General features: G+C 42.3%; 1 protein-coding gene across 2 annotated transcripts in view; it reads right to left on the bottom strand.

Annotated features, from left to right (window-relative positions):
- LOC144823879 (mucin-5B-like) overlaps window positions 1–16,100 on the bottom strand; it is a 737,446-nt gene that overhangs the window by 163,916 nt on the left and 557,430 nt on the right. The gene's annotated exons all lie outside the window — the stretch shown is intronic.

Raw genomic sequence — 16,100 nt, 5'->3', positions numbered from 1 at the left:
ATAAAAATGTAAATAGTTTTTTGTACACTGTCAATTTGATACGTAAAATCAAAATAAATCAATAAATAATAAACATATCAAAAAACCTAAACTCTTCTGATGCATATGTACATTGACTTGCCTTATACTCTGTGCAGTTCTGATTCCTAGACTTACCTCCCCATTAGTATCAATTGGATCCGATTTGGGACCTGAATATATCAAGGGCAGGGTTGTTTCTTTTCTTTCCTTGAAGAACTTTGGATCCATAGAAGACAAGAGAATGAATGGATGAACAACAAGTGTCTCAAAACCCAGAGCCACAGGAAGTGGCCCACGATGAACCAGAGGATGGGGCAGAGGCAGACAATAAAAGAGCTGAACTGAAAAGCGCTTGCCACCACTCAAGTTGTTCCAAGCTTCCAAAAATCGAGGATGAAAGGGCCTTGTATTTGCAAAGCGCACTATCACCTGGGAGGGTAACCTGGTTTTTAGCAGGAGTGAGACTAGCCAAGGCAGGAGCAAGGGGGAAGAATTCATGAAAAGAGCGAGGTCTTCATCCTTTTGGGGATCTCAAGAATTGAGGAGAAGGCTCTGGCATGTCAGTTTATGCCACGTTTTAGGAGCAATGTATAAGAAAGTCCAATTGCCAGAGCTGGTTCTGTGAATGAGAGGGATGCATACAAGAAAGAGTCTGGCTGAGCGGAGGTTTCTGGATGTTTTGTCATTTAATTGGTGACTTCAGTCATGCAAGCGCTGAACTTGCTCTGGGTGTTAGGAGTCTTCTCCCATAGGGAGAGTGTGAGTTGAGTGTCATCTGCAAAAAAGAGGACATCAATGTTGTGGATACGAGTGCTGCTTGCATGTTAGATCATGCATATGTTGAAGAGCATTGGGCTAATGGATGATCTTTGCGGTACTTTGCATATGAGGTTACGGGTGTCCAAGGTGTAGGGGGACATGCTAATTGCCTGTGTACTGTCAGTCAGGAAGGAGCAGATCCAATGGAGAGCAGGTCCTTGGATTCCAGTCTTGTGCAGTGGGCAGATAAGAATGGGGTGGGATATAGTGACAAATGCAGGGAAAGATCCAGGTGGATGAGAGATGCCATAACTCCTCTGTCTAGGATCATGTGGATGTCACCTATGGCAGCACTGAGGGATGTTTCTGTGCTGTGGTTTAATCAGAAGCTAGACAGCATTATGTCAGGGACTTGGTGGTGACAAAGATCTTTTGGTGAGGCATTTGTTGATGAGTTTCTCTGGATTTTGACCTAGTATGGGAGCAGGGAGATCAATCTGTAGTTACTGAGCATCAGTGCACCCCTGTGGGTTTCTGCACGGACAGAATCTGAAGATTTCAACTGCTGTGTTGGACGTTGTAGTGAGTGCTCTGGCGTGATGTGGTAATGCGGGCTCCTTCCTAACTGTACACATGAAAAGAGATATTTTGCCATATTCTAGTTCAAGCTGAGCCTGCTTCTTGTACTAACTGCCCCTCCTCTGTAGCACAGGCAGCGCTGAGGGCTTCAGGATTGTGCGTTATGACATACCTTAGTGGGTGAATGTTAATGGACAGTGCAGAAGAAATTAAAACTGCTGTGCAGGATCCCACTTATAATTTACATCTTGATAGCACATTTTACAAGCACCAATTTCACAAAAGAGCTGGATGTGTGGAGAGCCTTGTAGAAACATTACTACTAGCTCCATTAGCTTTGCATACTCAGGGGCATATTACCAACCAATAGAGATAATTTTTGTCTCTAACTTGTTTAGAGACAAAAATTATCGCCGCAAATCGGCGATTTTTATCGCAGATAAACCTTGCTATTAGCAAGGTTTATCGCAAATGCGATAAAAAACGGCCGCAATGCATGAATATCGCTGAAAAGTCAGCGATATTCATGCATTATCGAGCAAATGCTCTTAGCCATGTTATCCACCTCCCATAGGATAACATGGCTAAGAACTGCTCCTGGGCAAGTGTTAGCTTTTGGAGATATTCGCGCTTAGCGAGAATATCTCCAAAAGTTGGTAATAGGAGATAGCGATGTTAGCGACTGTTTTCAGTCGCTAACATCTTGGCACGCCCACTTTGCATGTCATTAGTGATAAATATCACTGACATGCAAAGCGGGGCCCAAGATGGTCACTATCTCCTATTAGCTGTCGCTAACTGGTGTTAGCGACAGCTTGGTAATAGGGAGATAATGTTATCTCCGCTTTCTTGGCTTTTAAAGCCAAAAAAGCGGAGATAAAGCCCCTTGATAATATGCCCCTTAGTTCCTCAAAACCCCTGTTTATATAAACATGATATGTTTTATTGATGGGATATTCTGGGCACGCCCTTCTCCACTAAGAAGAAACACGTGGTAACACCTCACTCGCGTATTCCCTCCCATGATCACTTACACATATTTGACCGTATTGCTTGAATTACTTTTATTTTACTATGGCTTTTTACAGGTTCTACACATGTAGAAAGCGGGCTCTAAGCATTAATGAAAAATAACTAACGTGGAGCATCCTGTAATACCAATACAGACTTAACTCATTTTGGATAGTTGACGGAGAGGGTAAGAGTATTAAAACACTTTGAAGATAATAGTTACATTTTAATAATTTGCAAATAGAATTATGTAGCAAAAAAGAAAACATTGCAGAGCGAGGATTTCTTTGCAAGTCTGGAATATGAAATAAAAAGTTTCGTTTCACTGTAATTGGAGTGTGGAAGAAGCACGGAGGTGGAAAGGGCGAGAATAATAGGACAAAGGGGGGAAAGGCAGCGGGGTAACTGGGTGGAACAGTTCAAATAGGAATAGGAAATATGAGTTAAAATGTAAGAAAAGCAGGAACGGAGGGGTAACCAACGTGTAAGAGGCGGTCCGAAGGATGTAACAAAGGGACACTTCAACATGCAATACAAACAAACACAAAGATAGGAAGGAAAGACATATAGTACTGGTGATGAAAGAAGGGCATAACATTAAGAACACAGAAATGCTCTCCGGATCCCTGCGAGAAAAAGTAATTCAACAAATCTAAGTAAATAATTTGGTGAAATACCTTTCATTTTGACATTTTCAAGGAGAAAGTTTCGACCAAAAAGGTCAACAGTCGGAGAACTTTTGACGAATTTGTGTTTTCGACTAAATCACAGACAACCATAAAATAGAGCCGAGGTAGTTGTTGACTGCTCATATGAATGAATGGGAGAGAAGAAGCAAGACTACCAGCCTACCAAAGACTACCTAAGTGTACTGTGGTAAATAACTTACAAATGCTTTCATATCCGAGAACACATTCTTGTTATACATAGAACATTCTGAGGCATAACATTTGTTTGAGACAGAGCTTGCACCAGTGTTAGAATGACTTTGACCAAAGACGTTTCTCGATATGGTATGGCCAAATAGTCTGGGAAGTAACATCTGATGCATAACGGTAATGCAAATGGTCATAGCTGGTTGGAAATATCTCAATTCGATCATGTCTCTACAGAGTCACTCAGAAACTTTGATCATTTCAGTGTCAGAGATCTAAAAGTGGAGACAGGCCCTGAACAAAATAACACTCCATAGTGCCCTGATTCCTTTTCAGTACTTTCCATTATGCCCGGTGATACTCATACTCGTCCTGCTAAAATACTCCTAAGGTGAATTTCAGCCTGAGATGGGAAACATCAAAAGTGTGCTGAAATACAACCTCCACCGCCCTACAGGGCTCCATAACTAGCATTCTTTTCCTCCTGACAACATAGCTGGTTGAAAATATCTCAATTCAATCATGTCTCTACAGAGTCACTCAGAAACTTTGATCTTTTCAGATCCACCGCCCTAAGGGGCTCCATACCTACCATTCTTTTCCTCTCCTCCTGACATATTGAAGTTAATCTGACCCTCATTATAAGTGGCCAGTAAGTTCCAATGCGGCAGGTAATACCAGTTACCAATTTTACCAATATGACACTGGTACACCATACATCTGTTTACTTTTACCTGGAGATTAAGACTTATGAAAGAAGCTGAAATCTCTGGTGAACGTCTTGAACAAAATGCGGAGTTACTAGGTGAGCCTGGCCCGAAAGTTCTTAATCCATGGCTAATTCCTCATTCCTCAGTGGATCCTCAGGGTCCGATTTGTACTGAGCCAGATTTTCCCTGACCACTAACCAGTATGGTGGTAAAATAACAGCCCATTTCCTGAGCCACTTTTAATGAGAGCAATTGAAGTCTGGACCAGTCAAGGAAAGGGTGGAATAGCAAGGTGAATGGAATAAGGACAAGTAGCAACAGGAGCAATAGAAGTAATGACGACTACCTGCAAATAATTAAGGCATTACATTTATGACCCTCATCCTCCTCCCAGTCATTTCGATGGAGAAATAACAAAGCTCCACACAAGACTTCAGAGATTGACTAGGAAAGCGAACAAAGAACAATTACTGCAAATACCAAGTGACATTAATGTGAAGGTTAAAAAACATCAACATAGAAAAGATCCGCTGACTCCATCACCAGAAGCGAACTCATCCACCTTGAAACTTTGATGCCAATATCACTGGATAACAGTAAGGGAAGACCAGCTTTATGCATTCCCAGGCAAAGAAACAATTTTCACTTCTAAAGAAAAAAGGAAGCCAAAATCACCTCCAGAACCCCATGAAATATGCAGGCAATGTTTTGTCAAAAACCCGGTTTAGGGCAAAGGACCACTAAATCATAAAGGACCTAAAGGTGTCACGCACAACAGAGTATCAAGCTTTGAAATCTAGCAAGCAGATGTGATCGCCACTAGGGAAGTCATCTTCAGATAGAAAATTATAGGAAATTGCATCAACACCCTCCTTAGAAAATTATTGGACATTGTACCTTTGGAAAACCAGAAACTCTACCAACTAAATCAGACGGTGCCTTATTTTAATGTACGGTTCAATTGGGATATGACCCTACGTCTACAACAATAGATTTTGTACCTGCCCCTCTCCCAGCAATAAAAACCCTCAGCCCTGATGAAGGTGTGGCTATCTGGCCTTACACCGAAACGCGCGTCGGCTTTCGTGGCTTACGCATCCAGGAAAACGACAGACTTATAAACATCAGGATCTCCATATATTCATCAGGATTTCCCTTACTGTCGTTAACTCCTGAATATTTACTAAAGCCCATGGAATAGACCATACATTTCCATGTTGTATATATTAGGAAATCTGTTTTGCTGTTTAAATTAGGATTATGTTAGTGAATGAAAGTGGTGTGTATGAATGTGGGGATGAACATTATGAATTAAATGAATGGTGTTGAACACTTTGCTGGGTAGGATTGCTGACAGGTATAAAACTTTGTTTCTTCCTTTTATTCTTACCTTTTATCAGGAATATCTAAAAATGTATATATTATGTGTTTCTTATAAAAATGTAAATAGTTTTTTGTACACTGTCAATTTGATACGTAAAATCAAAATAAATCAATAAATAATAAACATATCAAAAAACCTAAACTCTTCTGATGCATATGTACATTGACTTGCCTTATACTCTGTGCAGTTCTGATTCCTAGACTTACCTCCCCATTAGTATCAATTGGATCCGATTTGGGACCTGAATATATCAAGGGCAGGGTTGTTTCTTTTCTTTCCTTGAAGAACTTTGGATCCATAGAAGACAAGAGAATGAATGGATGAACAACAAGTGTCTCAAAACCCAGAGCCACAGGAAGTGGCCCACGATGAACCAGAGGATGGGGCAGAGGCAGACAATAAAAGAGCTGAACTGAAAAGCGCTTGCCACCACTCAAGTTGTTCCAAGCTTCCAAAAATCGAGGATGAAAGGGCCTTGTATTTGCAAAGCGCACTATCACCTGGGAGGGTAACCTGGTTTTTAGCAGGAGTGAGACTAGCCAAGGCAGGAGCAAGGGGGAAGAATTCATGAAAAGAGCGAGGTCTTCATCCTTTTGGGGATCTCAAGAATTGAGGAGAAGGCTCTGGCATGTCAGTTTATGCCACGTTTTAGGAGCAATGTATAAGAAAGTCCAATTGCCAGAGCTGGTTCTGTGAATGAGAGGGATGCATACAAGAAAGAGTCTGGCTGAGCGGAGGTTTCTGGATGTTTTGTCATTTAATTGGTGACTTCAGTCATGCAAGCGCTGAACTTGCTCTGGGTGTTAGGAGTCTTCTCCCATAGGGAGAGTGTGAGTTGAGTGTCATCTGCAAAAAAGAGGACATCAATGTTGTGGATACGAGTGCTGCTTGCATGTTAGATCATGCATATGTTGAAGAGCATTGGGCTAATGGATGATCTTTGCGGTACTTTGCATATGAGGTTACGGGTGTCCAAGGTGTAGGGGGACATGCTAATTGCCTGTGTACTGTCAGTCAGGAAGGAGCAGATCCAATGGAGAGCAGGTCCTTGGATTCCAGTCTTGTGCAGTGGGCAGATAAGAATGGGGTGGGATATAGTGACAAATGCAGGGAAAGATCCAGGTGGATGAGAGATGCCATAACTCCTCTGTCTAGGATCATGTGGATGTCACCTATGGCAGCACTGAGGGATGTTTCTGTGCTGTGGTTTAATCAGAAGCTAGACAGCATTATGTCAGGGACTTGGTGGTGACAAAGATCTTTTGGTGAGGCATTTGTTGATGAGTTTCTCTGGATTTTGACCTAGTATGGGAGCAGGGAGATCAATCTGTAGTTACTGAGCATCAGTGCACCCCTGTGGGTTTCTGCACGGACAGAATCTGAAGATTTCAACTGCTGTGTTGGACGTTGTAGTGAGTGCTCTGGCGTGATGTGGTAATGCGGGCTCCTTCCTAACTGTACACATGAAAAGAGATATTTTGCCATATTCTAGTTCAAGCTGAGCCTGCTTCTTGTACTAACTGCCCCTCCTCTGTAGCACAGGCAGCGCTGAGGGCTTCAGGATTGTGCGTTATGACATACCTTAGTGGGTGAATGTTAATGGACAGTGCAGAAGGAATTAAAACTGCTGTGCAGGATCCCACTTATAATTTACATCTTGATAGCACATTTTACAAGCACCAATTTCACAAAAGAGCTGGATGTGTGGAGAGCCTTGTAGAAACATTACTACTAGCTCCATTAGCTTTGCATACTCAGGGGCATATTACCAACCAATAGAGATAATTTTTGTCTCTAACTTGTTTAGAGACAAAAATTATCGCCGCAAATCGGCGATTTTTATCGCAGATAAACCTTGCTATTAGCAAGGTTTATCGCAAATGCGATAAAAAACGGCCGCAATGCATGAATATCGCTGAAAAGTCAGCGATATTCATGCATTATCGAGCAAATGCTCTTAGCCATGTTATCCACCTCCCATAGGATAACATGGCTAAGAACTGCTCCTGGGCAAGTGTTAGCTTTTGGAGATATTCGCGCTTAGCGAGAATATCTCCAAAAGTTGGTAATAGGAGATAGCGATGTTAGCGACTGTTTTCAGTCGCTAACATCTTGGCACGCCCACTTTGCATGTCATTAGTGATAAATATCACTGACATGCAAAGCGGGGCCCAAGATGGTCACTATCTCCTATTAGCTGTCGCTAACTGGTGTTAGCGACAGCTTGGTAATAGGGAGATAATGTTATCTCCGCTTTCTTGGCTTTTAAAGCCAAAAAAGTGGAGATAAAGCCCCTTGATAATATGCCCCTTAGTTCCTCAAAACCCCTGTTTATATAAACATGATATGTTTTATTGATGGGATATTCTGGGCACGCCCTTCTCCACTAAGAAGAAACACGTGGTAACACCTCACTCGCGTATTCCCTCCCATGATCACTTACACATATTTGACCGTATTGCTTGAATTACTTTTATTTTACTATGGCTTTTTACAGGTTCTACACATGTAGAAAGCGGGCTCTAAGCATTAATGAAAAATAACTAACGTGGAGCATCCTGTAATACCAATACAGACTTAACTCATTTTGGATAGTTGACGGAGAGGGTAAGAGTATTAAAACACTTTGAAGATAATAGTTACATTTTAATAATTTGCAAATAGAATTATGTAGCAAAAAAGAAAACATTGCAGAGCGAGGATTTCTTTGCAAGTCTGGAATATGAAATAAAAAGTTTCGTTTCACTGTAATTGGAGTGTGGAAGAAGCACGGAGGTGGAAAGGGCGAGAATAATAGGACAAAGGGGGGAAAGGCAGCGGGGTAACTGGGTGGAACAGTTCAAATAGGAATAGGAAATATGAGTTAAAATGTAAGAAAAGCAGGAACGGAGGGGTAACCAACGTGTAAGAGGCGGTCCGAAGGATGTAACAAAGGGACACTTCAACATGCAATACAAACAAACACAAAGATAGGAAGGAAAGACATATAGTACTGGTGATGAAAGAAGGGCATAACATTAAGAACACAGAAATGCTCTCCGGATCCCTGCGAGAAAAAGTAATTCAACAAATCTAAGTAAATAATTTGGTGAAATACCTTTCATTTTGACATTTTCAAGGAGAAAGTTTCTACCAAAAAGGTCAACAGTCGGAGAACTTTTGACGAATTTGTGTTTTCGACTAAATCACAGACAACCATAAAATAGAGCCGAGGTAGTTGTTGACTGCTCATATGAATGAATGGGAGAGAAGAAGCAAGACTACCAGCCTACCAAAGACTACCTAAGTGTACTGTGGTAAATAACTTACAAATGCTTTCATATCCGAGAACACATTCTTGTTATACATAGAACATTCTGAGGCATAACATTTGTTTGAGACAGAGCTTGCACCAGTGTTAGAATGACTTTGACCAAAGACGTTTCTCGATATGGTATGGCCAAATAGTCTGGGAAGTAACATCTGATGCATAACGGTAATGCAAATGGTCATAGCTGGTTGGAAATATCTCAATTCGATCATGTCTCTACAGAGTCACTCAGAAACTTTGATCATTTCAGTGTCAGAGATCTAAAAGTGGAGACAGGCCCTGAACAAAATAACACTCCATAGTGCCCTGATTCCTTTTCAGTACTTTCCATTATGCCCGGTGATACTCATACTCGTCCTGCTAAAATACTCCTAAGGTGAATTTCAGCCTGAGATGGGAAACATCAAAAGTGTGCTGAAATACAACCTCCACCGCCCTACAGGGCTCCATAACTAGCATTCTTTTCCTCCTGACAACATAGCTGGTTGAAAATATCTCAATTCAATCATGTCTCTACAGAGTCACTCAGAAACTTTGATCTTTTCAGATCCACCGCCCTAAGGGGCTCCATACCTACCATTCTTTTCCTCTCCTCCTGACATATTGAAGTTAATCTGACCCTCATTATAAGTGGCCAGTAAGTTCCAATGCGGCAGGTAATACCAGTTACCAATTTTACCAATATGACACTGGTACACCATACATCTGTTTACTTTTACCTGGAGATTAAGACTTATGAAAGAAGCTGAAATCTCTGGTGAACGTCTTGAACAAAATGCGGAGTTACTAGGTGAGCCTGGCCCGAAAGTTCTTAATCCATGGCTAATTCCTCATTCCTCAGTGGATCCTCAGGGTCCGATTTGTACTGAGCCAGATTTTCCCTGACCACTAACCAGTATGGTGGTAAAATAACAGCCCATTTCCTGAGCCACTTTTAATGAGAGCAATTGAAGTCTGGACCAGTCAAGGAAAGGGTGGAATAGCAAGGTGAATGGAATAAGGACAAGTAGCAACAGGAGCAATAGAAGTAATGACGACTACCTGCAAATAATTAAGGCATTACATTTATGACCCTCATCCTCCTCCCAGTCATTTCGATGGAGAAATAACAAAGCTCCACACAAGACTTCAGAGATTGACTAGGAAAGCGAACAAGGAACAATTACTGCAAATACCAAGTGACATTAATGTGAAGGTTAAAAAACATCAACATAGAAAAGATCCGCTGACTCCATCACCAGAAGCGAACTCATCCACCTTGAAACTTTGATGCCAATATCACTGGATAACAGTAAGGGAAGACCAGCTTTATGCATTCCCAGGCAAAGAAACAATTTTCACTTCTAAAGAAAAAAGGAAGCCAAAATCACCTCCAGAACCCCATGAAATATGCAGGCAATGTTTTGTCAAAAACCCGGTTTAGGGCAAAGGACCACTAAATCATAAAGGACCTAAAGGTGTCACGCACAACAGAGTATCAAGCTTTGAAATCTAGCAAGCAGATGTGATCGCCACTAGGGAAGTCATCTTCAGATAGAAAATTATAGGAAATTGCATCAACACCCTCCTTAGAAAATTTTTGGACATTGTACCTTTGGAAAACCAGAAACTCTACCAACTAAATCAGACGGTGCCTTATTTTAATGTACGGTTCAATTAGGGATATGACCCTACGTCTACAACAATAGATTTTGTACCTGCCCCTCTCCCAGCAATAAAAACCCTCAGCCCTGATGAAGGTGTGGCTATCTGGCCTTACACCGAAACGCGCGTCGGCTTTCGTGGCTTACGCATCCAGGAAAACGACAGACTTATAAACATCAGGATCTCCATATATTCATCAGGATTTCCCTTACTGTCGTTAACTCCTGAATATTTACTAAAGCCCATGGAATAGACCATACATTTCCATGTTGTATATATTAGGAAATCTGTTTTGCTGTTTAAATTAGGATTATGTTAGTGAATGAAAGTGGTGTGTATGAATGTGGGGATGAACATTATGAATTAAATGAATGGTGTTGAACACTTTGCTGGGTAGGATTGCTGACAGGTATAAAACTTTGTTTCTTCCTTTTATTCTTACCTTTTATCAGGAATATCTAAAAATGTATATATTATGTGTTTCTTATAAAAATGTAAATAGTTTTTTGTACACTGTCAATTTGATACGTAAAATCAAAATAAATCAATAAATAATAAACATATCAAAAAACCTAAACTCTTCTGATGCATATGTACATTGACTTGCCTTATACTCTGTGCAGTTCTGATTCCTAGACTTACCTCCCCATTAGTATCAATTGGATCCGATTTGGGACCTGAATATATCAAGGGCAGGGTTGTTTCTTTTCTTTCCTTGAAGAACTTTGGATCCATAGAAGACAAGAGAATGAATGGATGAACAACAAGTGTCTCAAAACCCAGAGCCACAGGAAGTGGCCCACGATGAACCAGAGGATGGGGCAGAGGCAGACAATAAAAGAGCTGAACTGAAAAGCGCTTGCCACCACTCAAGTTGTTCCAAGCTTCCAAAAATCGAGGATGAAAGGGCCTTGTATTTGCAAAGCGCACTATCACCTGGGAGGGTAACCTGGTTTTTAGCAGGAGTGAGACTAGCCAAGGCAGGAGCAAGGGGGAAGAATTCATGAAAAGAGCGAGGTCTTCATCCTTTTGGGGATCTCAAGAATTGAGGAGAAGGCTCTGGCATGTCAGTTTATGCCACGTTTTAGGAGCAATGTATAAGAAAGTCCAATTGCCAGAGCTGGTTCTGTGAATGAGAGGGATGCATACAAGAAAGAGTCTGGCTGAGCGGAGGTTTCTGGATGTTTTGTCATTTAATTGGTGACTTCAGTCATGCAAGCGCTGAACTTGCTCTGGGTGTTAGGAGTCTTCTCCCATAGGGAGAGTGTGAGTTGAGTGTCATCTGCAAAAAAGAGGACATCAATGTTGTGGATACGAGTGCTGCTTGCATGTTAGATCATGCATATGTTGAAGAGCATTGGGCTAATGGATGATCTTTGCGGTACTTTGCATATGAGGTTACGGGTGTCCAAGGTGTAGGGGGACATGCTAATTGCCTGTGTACTGTCAGTCAGGAAGGAGCAGATCCAATGGAGAGCAGGTCCTTGGATTCCAGTCTTGTGCAGTGGGCAGATAAGAATGGGGTGGGATATAGTGACAAATGCAGGGAAAGATCCAGGTGGATGAGAGATGCCATAACTCCTCTGTCTAGGATCATGTGGATGTCACCTATGGCAGCACTGAGGGATGTTTCTGTGCTGTGGTTTAATCAGAAGCTAGACAGCATTATGTCAGGGACTTGGTGGTGACAAAGATCTTTTGGTGAGGCATTTGTTGATGAGTTTCTCTGGATTTTGACCTAGTATGGGAGCAGGGAGATCAATCTGTAGTTACTGAGCATCAGTGCACCCCTGTGGGTTTCTGCACGGACAGAGGATTGTAGCATGTTTCCACTTACACAGGTGGACCAAGTGGTCAAGTTTGAATCCTTGGATGAGATGGGGAGCTGAGTTTCAAGGTTTGTCGGTCAAGTTGAAGTTCGAATGTTCTGTATATGAAGCTGATTTCACTGAGATGAGAAATGAGAGGTTATTGCAAGGTTCTATGAGGGGGTGATGCTGTTGGGAGGTGTCTGCTGGTATGGTGAAATATTTGATGGTGGCAAATATATCATTGCTGCTATTTGTGTTGGTGTCAATGTGGTCTTGAAGTGCATGCCTTTAGTGGTTCAGATCTGTTGGTGGTAGCGTCTCAGGGTGGATTTGAAGGAGTTTCTGTCTGTGAGGTCTAGACTCAATCTTTATCTGCACTCCAGTTGTTTGCAGTGGTGTTTTTTTCATTTTTCATTCTGAGTTCCCTTGTGTACCAACTCATTTGTGGTCTGGATCTGTTGGCTTTGCTGACCTTGAGGGGGGCCAGGATCTCAGAACAGGTTGTGATCCAGGTGCTGAAGTTGTTGATGGATTTCGGTAGGTTGTTACTGTTTTACTGAATGTTGTCCTCTGAGGCTCGTCTCATGATGGCCGATCTGAGGTTGTGCAGGATAGGAATGCTTTACATGATGAGGATGAGGTCTTTCTAAGTGATTGTGTGTGGACTTTTTCACCAAGAAGTTGTAGAGGTCAAGATCGGATCCAGGAGGCGTCCAAATGATGTGTGGGTCTTTTCATGCACTGAGTGAGGCCTAGGTTCTCAAGGCCTTTGAGTATTGCTCTTGAGTTTGGGTTGGCACTGTCTTTAAGGTGGACGCTCAGGTATCCAAGCATGAAGAAGGCACTGGTGTCTAGTATAAAGGGTGCCAAGAAGTCCGCGATGGGGGTCGGAGAAGTCAGTGCAAAGTCTTGGTGATCTCTAGATGATGATGCCCCCCAGGGTGATATTGGCTGTGAAGTGACGTTTGCTCCATTTCGCTGTGGGATTTGTCCCTAGAAGTAGTACAGCGGATGGCATAATTGAAAATTATGGTGATTCATCCTACTGGCTTGTGCTGCCTGTATTGCCTGCCGATCCTGTAGCTAGAAGGAATGGCTACAGTGATATCAGAGGCCAATATGGGGTGCAGTCAGGTCTCCATGAGGAAAAGTAGGTCCAGTATTTGGTCTCGCAGCAGGTCCCAGATTTCTGTGCTTTGTTTGGTGAGTGAGTGTTTGACAAGCATGCATGAGTGTTGAGTGGTCAGTGTCTGGTGAGTGTGTGTATAAGAGTGTAGAGTGTTGTGTTCTGTCGGAGCAAGCCATTCTGACCATGGGAATAGGTCTCTTTGAACAGCAGTTGTGAGCAGTGAGCGTATGAGAGTTCATGAGAACTTGAATGAGAAGCAAGTGTTGTGTGGTGCAGTGTGGCAACACTAAATTGAGTGGCTGTCGGGTATGAGAGCACAAAAGTGTCAAGGCATGGTGGTGGTTAGTGGGGGGAGGACCACTGTTCCAGCTGCAGGGCACAGATGGCTGCAGACAGGCTTGCTCTTTGCATGCCCATGGCTGCCTTTATTTAGGTCCTGGAGTAGGAGCACAAGGGGCGGTGGACATGTCAAGGAGGGCCATAGGAGGCAGGACTTATGAAAGTAGAAGATTGGGAAACAGGTAAGAAGCGCGACGGGAAGCCAGAGGAGGAAAGGGAAGCAAAAATGAAGCAGGAGTTTAGAGCAAAGACGGAGCAACAAAAGAAAAAAATAACAAAAGGACATAAGTCAGGAAAAAGCAAAGAGGCAAAAAGTAAAGAAATCAGAGAAAAGCAAAAGTAGTAGGAAGAGTAGCAAGAAGGAAAGAGCAGAGTGGCATAGAGAAAGCTAAAACTGGGGGATCACTAAAGCTGCGCAAGAGTGTGAAGGAGAGAATGTAGCAAAGACAATCAGGGAAGCAGAGGCAGAAAAAAGTCAGTAACAAAAGTGGCAAAAGGCAAAATAAAATGGAGGTGAGCAAAGATAGAATAGCACCACAATGGCAAAAGAAGTTCAAAACAGCAGTGGCAAAGGCAAAAACAAACCTTAAGAGAGAGAGAGAAATAGAGAGAGAGAGAGGGCTGGAAGAGGCATGGGATGTGGGATGCAGGAGAGTGAGGCAAAGAGCATGCAAGGATGCAGGAAAAGATTAGGAAGGAGAGAGTGCAAAGAAGGAGCAACAAGACTTGATTGTGATGAAATGAGGGAAATCAGGAAAAGCGAAAGAGGCAACAAGTAAAGAAATTTGAAAAGAGTGAAAGTTGTAAGGCAGGAAGCAAGCAGAAAACAGCCAAGAGGCATACAGAAATCCAAAACTTAGCAAGAGTGTGAGAGATGAGGGAGAGAGCAAACGTGAGAATAAAGTAGAACAGGGAAGCAATAAGTTAGTAATAATAGTAGCAAAAAGTAAAATAAATATGAAGTGAGCAGATATTGAGCAGTAGAGCACAGCAGAAACAAATTCAGCACATTAGTAGCAAAGGCAATTCAAACTTTAAGAGAGGGAGAGAAAGAGATGAAGAGAGAGTTTCAGACCAGAAGGAGCAAGTGGAGTATCTCTGAACACACTGGAGTGCGATCTGAAAGGGCCTTTTCTGGATGGATGTTCAGGCGCAGAAAAGTCCTGGGGGGCATGGAGAAACCTATTTAATGGCTGGGCCAAACTGCAGCTGTCATCGAGTAAGTCTTAGGAGGGGTGAGGAACATAGCTGGAGGGGACCGGAAGTGGAAGGGATGCAGATGATCACGGTAACAGGTAAGGAGTGTATGGCTAGGCCACTTGTGCGAAGGTTGGGAAAAGGTCAGGTGAGTAAAAAAGAAGCAACAAGAGCCAAGAGTGGCAAAGGGAGAAGCATCAGAAAATGAAGCACTGCAGTGGATTCTGAAAGAGCCTTGCCTGAACGAAGGTCCAGGCACAGGTAAGTCCAATTGGGGGTTAGGAGGATCCTGAATATTGGGCATTTGGGTCAAAGCCAAAGAGATCCAAGCTATACTCATCCCAGAGAAGTTTAAGGACTAAATGTAGTGCTTAATTTGAGCTGGTGGTTTCAGGTGTTTGACACCGGCAGGCACTTAATTGTCAACACTGGCGCTTCTGACAGTCTGCTGCAAAGTGATGCTGTCTGGCAAGATTACCACAACAACAATTATTAATTCAATATCCATTACAAAATTACTAATACCGGCAATCCAAACCATTCCTATAGCTTTAGAGCTGTATAATAGTCCTGTTACACTTGTATGAGTGTGATGGCTAGAAGTTGGGTTGGTACTATAATTGGCAGCATGGCAGGGGCAATGTGTGGTGCAGGCTGTAGTTGCATTCTAACAAAAGCCGTGGCACTTATTTGTTTTACAAGTTAAGCAACTGGAAACCACTGTCCAAGGAGATCCCGATGCTGAAACTTCCCCTAGTGTCTAGTACACATTTTTACAAAATGGAAGGTCAGAAAGACAACAATATAGCTGCAGCTAGGTGGTGAGGAGGACCTTTGTTCTGCAACTTCAGCCCTTAAACTAGAAAATAAATGGTCAAGCAGAAGGCTACCCACTGTGAGAATGGGACAGAATTGAAAGAGAGCAAACTGGTTGAAGTGCAAGAGCCTGGAGGAGGGTACATCGAGTCCTGTGAGGCCAACACCAACCAATATCGGTTCTACTTCGACCTCGCTCTGGTAAGTAATTTAAATTTCTTTGAAAAAGAAATAAAAGTACGTTCAGGCTCAGAAATCAATCTCTGCCCATGATTTTAACTCTTTTTTTTTAGTGGGGACCACAGTGTTTGCCTCCGCATTTAATATCCAAAGATTTTTGCACAAGGGCTAAACGGTACATCCTAAATTTTCTATAGTTTGCTCAGTCAGCAAATTTAAAGTACAGTGTTCTTCACCTTTAAACGATGAACAATGGCACTGTTTGTGGTAAAATTAGATGGTTCAATTTTTCATGATAAATACAGCACCAATGGCTCATAACCAGTTAGCATTAT

Source organism: Lissotriton helveticus, chromosome 3_1 (assembly GCF_964261635.1).
Source record: "Lissotriton helveticus chromosome 3_1, aLisHel1.1, whole genome shotgun sequence".
NCBI lineage: Eukaryota > Metazoa > Chordata > Amphibia > Caudata > Salamandridae > Lissotriton > Lissotriton helveticus.
This window is presented reverse-complemented; position numbering and strand designations above follow the sequence as displayed.